The sequence below is a fragment of the Falco biarmicus genome, chromosome 3, assembly GCF_023638135.1.
Source record: "Falco biarmicus isolate bFalBia1 chromosome 3, bFalBia1.pri, whole genome shotgun sequence".
NCBI classification, from domain to species: domain Eukaryota; kingdom Metazoa; phylum Chordata; class Aves; order Falconiformes; family Falconidae; genus Falco; species Falco biarmicus.
In genome coordinates, this window is record NC_079290.1 from 59,574,814 (window position 1) to 59,583,006 (window position 8,193).

The window sequence follows — 8,193 nt, forward strand, 5'->3', positions numbered from 1 at the left end:
CTGTAATCACCCAATGGAGTGGAAACTTTGAGGCCAAATTTCTAGAAGATCCAGCTGAAATTAAACAAGCCTGTGGATTGCAGAAAGCCTTTCCCCCCACCTTGACACCAGCAGGCCACATCCATCTGCAAAAAGCCCAGGGTAACTATGCTGTTACGAGACCCATAGTATAGCACGATCCTGGCACGCTACAGTCCTCCTAAACCTTCTGCCACTGTAGCGTGGAGATAACGTTCAAGCTAACATGGGTAGTGCTGCTCTGTTGAAATATCAGTGAAGTTGCAGGTGGTTCGTGACATGGGAAGTTACCAATTTCTAGCTTGTTCGCCCCCAGACAATCTACTCATTTCAGAGCATCAGCCATGAAGAATCTCTTATATAGATATAATGAGGATATCATGGAACTGGCAATTTCTAATTCCACTCTCACACTTCTCTAGAGCTGTTGCTGTTAGCTCCCACTCAGAGACAAATGTCCAACACTTTAGATGTGTTTGACATTAAAAGAACTGCAGACATGAAGCAGAAACCTGACTGGGCTTGCAACTTAATTTGCAGCAATTTCTCAACCACACAAAGCACAAAAACCTATTAATAAACAGAGGTACAAAGCCAGTAGAAAGCTGCTGTAAAGATGTTCTATACCACTTTATAAGAGATAGCTGGGATTTGTCTAGTAAACCAAGTAGGAAAAACTAGAGGTAAGGAAAAATTTTGTTTCATCTCTCAGGAGTAGTATCAAAATGCTTTCTTCAAGCACTGTCTTGGAAAGCAGAGAGCATGTTCATATTTTTTCCAGTACTTTTCTCTACGTGTCTAATCAAGATTTAATAAGAATGTACTGTCATTATATATTTTGGCTTCAAAGAATCATAGAATAGTTTGGGCTGGAAGGGGAATTTAGAGATCATCTAGTCCAACCCCCAATGCTTCCTTTAAAGCATAGGTTTATAAAATGCTCAACAGGCCTGTTGTCTGCCACTAGACAAAGACTCAGATTTAAAAGTGGATTAAAGTGATCAGTTGAAAGTGGCTAAAGCTTCCATTGGGCAAATGGTCACATATTTTTAAAGCATTATTTGTATCTGCAAAACACCTGTTTAGCTAGCCTCTATTGAACAAAATTTAACTGCTCCCTACATTGCTGATAAATATAAGAAAGAGTCAAGCTTCTTTTGAATCTATTAACTAAAACAGTTTGCAGCCTCAAACTTAAACATAAACACCCATAACGACTTAAATCAAGGGGATTTTTCTGGGGATTTTTCAGTGGTTTTGTGCATATTTGTTTGTGTGGGACAAGCAGAAGAAATAGAAGGTGCCCCAGAGAAGCAGAAAATGAATGATCAAAGCCAAGGGACATGATCTGAATAAACACGGAGAATGTGACCCTGAAATGAATGCAAGCCTACAGCAAAGCCTTAGGATTAATGTCAGCTAGAAAATGGTCTGGAAATAAGGCCAAAGTGCTAGTTTCCTTCTTTCAAATATCTGTTTCATGCTTTCCAGTGTAACAGTTTGGGGTCAGAGAAGGGTCTGTTTGGCTATTCAAAAAGAGGACTTTTTGTTATGAGGAAAGGAAAACATAAGAAGTAATATAGAGTCTTTAAGCAAATGTATTACCCTCCTGCGGATGCTGTAATAATGTGAGATTCTGTTATTGAATTGGACCATCTACAATTAGGAGCGTGATATTTACCTTATATATTTTGTGGTTTGTTTGCATCAACAGAACTGTGAAAAACTCATACATCTTCAGAAGGTGTCTGGAAGGTAATTACTGCCCCAGCTCTGAAATTATCTTTCCAACTTTTGCCTTTCTGTGGCTGTTTGGTTGAATAGACACACTCCAAACACAACAGAGAAATACTACATGATATTATTGCAAACATGTGCTGCACCCATTTCTTAAAACTATGGGTGAATCAAAATCATGTATCCTGCAACAGAGCTAAATATAATTTAGTTTTTGAAAAAAACAATGCATGGCATAAATATTCAAGGTCAGAGCCTGAATAAAAGGTTAACAGCCAAGGTAAGGCTTTTTAAATCCTAACAACTTCTATTGACACTGGTATTTTAGCAAGACAGAATCTTACATGTGGGCAACAATGACCCTGCTATCAATGTTGGCACCAGTTGATGTATATGGGGGATACTGGTGAAAGGACAATATGCCAGCCTGAAAATTTATTTGCCTTTCAATCCATTTATATTATTCTGTTTGGTTGTTGTCTTGAGTGATGACAAACTTAGTCTTTTCATGGCTGAGTAAGTATTTTATGGCACTATTCCTCTATAACAAATTATGACTCAAATTTTGTGCTTGGTTGAAAATGAGCAATTAATCATGGTGGTCATTTGTCACAGGCTCTGTAACTCTTGAGAAACAAATCTTCATATTCAAAGATGCATGGAGTCTGCTCATACATGCTAGTTGTTTCCACTTACCTTTTTTGACAGGGATGCCATTGTTTTTTCTTCTTTCGTATGGTAAAATGCACTGGGAATCCAGTGGCTGTGGGGTGAGGCAAGTCATGAATTCTATGCTGTAAGTACTTACTGTGATAATGAAAAAAAAATCCTATTTTTTCTCTCCACAGTGTTACAAAGTGCTTCGAAATGTGGTGAGAAAAAACGATGAAAGTGGGCACTTTCAGTTAAAAGAATAGTTTTTTAAATGTGAAGTTCAATTCACTATAAATAATTGCTCCAACATTAAGTTGTCTTTGAAGATCTGAATCAAATGCTATTCCTGATTTGGTAAATATTTTCAGGAGCTTGTTATCTTCAGCAAGCAAGGAAGTGAAAACAAAGGTGGAAAAAAGGTGAGGATCTTACAAGAAATCTGGTCAATAACTTCCTTTTGTTATCCTGCACAAATGCTTTTTAAAAGCCCATAGTTGCAGTTAGAGAATAAGGACTTAACTGGGATTCAGCTGAAAGGAGAAGCACTCTTAGCTCTCACATACTTTAGTTGCACTCACAGCTGCACTGTATCAAATACAAATTTACCTTGGTGTAAACAAGGGAAGACTAGACACAAAGCTTGGATGTTTTGGAAACCAACAGCAGGCTAAGTTGCTATAAAAAAACAGATGTTGAAACACTGGGAGCTTAGACCCTATTTTGTTTGAATGGACCTCTTCAATGTCAAAAGCAAGAATGCTCAAAGGCTCCTCTTCACTTTCTTTCTTGCTATTGGTTCAGTTTTGTCACACTGAATTTGTAAGTAATACACTCCCTCAAGCGGAGCTCCTTGCATGCACTTCAGGTGGGCCCTGCTTCAAGTGGGGCTGGACCAGGTGTCCTCCAGAGGTCCCTCACAGCTCCAGGTACGCTGTAATCCTGTGGGGTTTGGCCCTAGCTTTACATGAGGAAAATGGCAGGGTTTGATGTCAATTCTGATGTAACTGGTAGACTTATTTTTACTATATGGTGGAACAAACTTGTGCTTCTTTTTATTTTTTTTTTTTTTTTGATTACTATGCATTGAGATATGGAAGGTTTCGTGTGTCTGCTGCACTTTTTGTTTTGGCTGCTATATTTGAAAACTTTTGAATTTTTGTTTGGTTAGCAGTGATATTGCTATTGTCAGCCAATATATAACCATGCCTAAATTATTATTTTTTTACTGCTCCAGTACTAAATTTGGCCTAACCCATTTAAGTAATTTTTAGAGACAGATTTGCATTTGAGCTGATTATGTGAATGCCAAGTTTCAGCCTACAATGACTGAAAACAGCTGAATAGTGAAATAGTGAGTGACACCGTTATGAAGGAAACAGCTCCTGACCCTTGATGACAGCTCTGTGAATATGATACAATCATTTGCGGATGTTCAATCTTGCTCACAGTCATTACAGCGTAGGTTCCTATTTTGTTGCCTTCCTCCATCATCAGAACATGTTTTGCAACTCACATTTTTACATTGCTGAATTTCACTTCTGTCCGTTTCCTCTGAATGATACCTTGTGAAAGGCCACAACATTTATAAAACCACTTGTATTTATTTTCATAGGGTTACACTCTGCCTTTGGGCATAGTCTTCAGACAGAGATGCTGCAATATCTTGTGCCATAGCAAGGATAACGCCAAGAAATAATGTGCTTCAGGCATTCCAATGAAGCACATTTTCCCTTGTTTTTCCCCTTAACTATCTAGTAAATTGCTATAAGTCCATGTAGCAATGAGTTTGGCTAGTCCTTAAATCAACTCACTTGTGCTGATCAGTGCATGTATGTGTGTGTCTATATACATAGTGAGTGTGTGTGGGAGAAGTATCAGTGCATAACAATAGGTGCATTATTGGGGTATTGGAGCCTGCCCACCTCTTCTTCTTCTTCTTCTTCTTCTTCTTCTTCTTCTTCTTCTTCTTCTTCTTCTTTCTTCCTTCTTCTTCTTTCTTCCTTCTTCTTCTTTCTTCCTTCTTCTTCTTTCTTCCTTCTTCTTCTTTCTTCCTTCTTCTTCTTTCTTCCTTCTTCTTCTTTCTTCCTTCTTCTTTCTTCTTCTTTCTTCTTCTTCTTTCTCCTTCTTCTTCTTTCTCCTTCTTCTTCTTTCTCCTTCTTCTTCTTCTTTTCTTCTCTTCTTTTTCTTTTTTTTCTTTTTTTTTTTTTTTTCCCATTTCTTAATCTCTCTCCTGTTCTACATGTTCTTATTCACTCCTGTGGAAGTCGGTCTGAGCTTTGGAGAAGGGACGCTCAAGTACACATTCACAGTCCCCATGTTCCTCTCTAAGTCCCTCTCTAAGGGCTCTAATTTACAGGGAGCAATGCACAATTTTGTCTCAGAAAGCCTGATGAAAAGCTCTACTCCTGTCATATTTTGTCCAAAGTGCAAAGTGTGAGTGTCACCAATGTGTTTCATGAACTACACAGTCTGCAGTTTTTCCTGAAGCACATCAGTAAGATAAATTTCTGTATTTGGAGAATTTCCACCCTCTACTTAAAAAAAAAAAAGAAAAAAAAAAAGGGAAAAAAAAGTATTTTTGGGATTGTCTTTATTATTTCTCTAAACTGAATCCTGATTTTTAAACCTAGATGCTCCCTTACCCATTCATATGTGCATGGATGAACAGATTTAAAACATACAATATTGAAAAGACTTCACATAAAATATACGTCCATAACTCTGTGTGTGTAGCATTTATTCATATTTGTGGAAGGGAATAAGGAGCTAAAGAGACGGAGGAGCATCTGTTCTCTCTATGGTGAGTGTGGATCTGGTACTCAGCATAATAAAAATGGGGGAGGGGGGCGGAGACAGAAAGCTTTGGATAAAATAACTGCTTTACACAGGGGCTTTACCCATTATTTTATGTCCCCTTGGTTTTGGGACTCCCAACACAAGGTGGATTTATTTTTTAGGGAAAAAAATATACATACATACATACATATATATATATAAATAAAACTGGAATATCTTTGTATGTATGGTCTGTATTAATGGGTGCTTTTTTTGTGTCTAAATTCAGAGTATTTAATGTCATCCTCTGATTTACTGGGGTCCTACCAATTTTCTAGCAAATAAATCTTGACCTGTCAGTTATTGACATCGGTAGTTGAATGGGATGGGGACAGCCTTAAAAGTACTTGACCAATTGGTTCTGCTGTAATTTTTACAAAGCCTTTGGTTTAGCCTTGTTAGACATTTTGTGCCTCAGATTTTATACACTGTTCCAAGTGTCTCTTTATACATTATTCATGTTCCCATCAGCACAATATTGAATTTTGGCATCCTTCCAAGGATTTGTAACATCTCAGTTTCAAAATGAGACTGAAAAGGAAAGGGGGGAGAAAAAAGATCATATTTCTTGGTTTTTTGCTCAAATTTATCTGACCGCTGACGTACTTTATTTTCTTAAATAGCATGAGAGATAAAAGTGGATTGATGAAATAATTTCTACAGGTGTCTGAGTGCAAGTGAAATTAATGGAAGGAATATAGTCTTAAGGAGATCGGGCCAAATTCACCATTGGGATTATGCTATCCAGGGCTAGTATAAATTTTAATGGAGTTTTCTTATGTCAGAAACTGAACAATTAGATTTGTATTAGTACAAAGGTGCTATGATCTTTCAAACACTAAGGCTTGAGTAGTGCTGCAAGGGGCAGACAAAATTTGAGAAGGTGATGTTCTGGCATTGGCACAGGCCTTGTAAACACAGTTCCTTCAGGAACTTCTGCATTAAGCCCTGGATGCAGTAAATTCTCATGTTAATAGAAAGCTAAACCTTGTCTTCAAGGATAAACCATGAAGAAATGTTAATACTAATGCTTTCTCTCCATGAGGATAATGTTCATGTGGCTTGGAAATTGCCTCCTTTACCAGTAGAGAATACCTCTTCCTGCAGCTTTGGTAGATATGATGCCACAGAGCATGGTATTCCTCTAGCTTGTGCTGACTCTAAAATGAGTGCCTCTCCACTGGTTTAGACAGTATTCATCAAAAAGTCAGCAGAAGGTAACCGATCTTGTTAAAGTAGGTACTAACTACCTTCATGCTATTGTCCTGATCCGTTTGGATTACCTGCTACAGAGAAGAAACTTGTGCCTTTTCATGATGTTTAGGAAAACAAGCACATGAAATATTTGGTTGGACTTCAGTGGAGTAAGAAGCCAACTAACTGTGCACTGAAACCAAGTTCTATGTAGGCAAAAGCAAAAATTACCAGCCATGCTGATGACTGCTGTGTTTGCTCTCTAAACCTTCCTCTTGCTTAGTAGGATGCCACAACTGCTCAGAGCAATGAAGGGAAGCATGATCAGTGTTCACCTCAACCCAACAGTGATAACACTGTCTAGAAAATGACCAAACTAATAATACTGAGCAACAGCAAACTGCATATTATTTTTTCCTGTTACTTAGCAGGATTTCCAAAAGGTTGAGATATCCATACCAAAAGGTATGAATTGAAACAGCTATAAATACATTGGAATAGAAGTATAATTGTCACACCTTGGATTTCAAGCCAAAATGGGAAATATACTGTGGAATTAATGTTTTTTTTTCTATACATTTCACATCATTAAAATGATAGCTCTTCATCAGAAGCATCTAAGATTAGCTGATCTCAAAGACAGATTGCTCTATAGGATACTCAGCTGACCTGATGCTGCCTTCCAACACATATTTCTCCTGTCATCCCCTAGCAGCAAGCATTTGTAGAGAAAAATCTTCATCATTTGAACTGGTGACTGTTACATCTATGTTGATAAAGTAGAATAACTCACACGTTGGTTATTTGAATTTCAGAATTACCACTGAAATGGATTGCAGAAAGAACCAGTGCAACTGTAATTTTTTTTTTTCTTGGCAATGTTGACATGGGATCAGAAAGTCACTATTCTTGCTTCCACAATAGGAAATTCTTGGCATTTAAATTTTCAGGCACCTTCTCCTATATCAAAGAGACTGCCTGGAACACACCTGTGTCTCATCCTCATTAGGAATTGCTTTCTCCCTTGCACTGAGAGCTGACCAAGAGAGTAGCATGCTTTAAATTCAAGCTCCTCACTGTGACCAAGCATGCATTCAAGTGCAACGTCTTAGGCACTTAAACTGAGGAATGACTGAGTACTTCATATAATCATTCTCTTATTCACCACTAAGATTATGCAGAAGTGCCATGCTGAGCAAGGCCTTCCGAATGCTTCATTCTGTGTGGTATGCTATCCTTGACTTTGGTGCTGTTACCACCATTTTCCAGAGGGTTTAGTCTGTCTTTTTAACCTTCAAAATTTATCTTTTCTCCAGGCTCTTAGGGAAGACTGGGCTGAGAGATGAACAGCTTTCAGCTTATTTTTCCTCATGATAACTGTTGAATATTTATGTGCTGAATTGTGATGAGCTGTCCTTCCTATATTGCATATTACCAGGTATTTTAATTCATGAGATGGGATTCAGAGCAGAGAGCTGCTTCTGGAAGTTTTTGTAGCTCTAAATAAGTAGATGAGACAGTCAAGTTTCTGTCTTTTCATCTGCCTCTTCAGTAAATGTATTTCTTACTCTCCTCTTTATTTTGTTGTTCTGCAGGTTTCAGTGACCTCAGTGATAGACACCGTGTGAATCAAAATAGATAATATCACAGACTTGGTATTCTCTTTTTTGAAAGAATAATAAAACAGAATTGAGAAACTGCTCTCCTTTTGCATTTGTTTTCTTTGTGAGTCTGTAACACAAATAGTTTCACCAG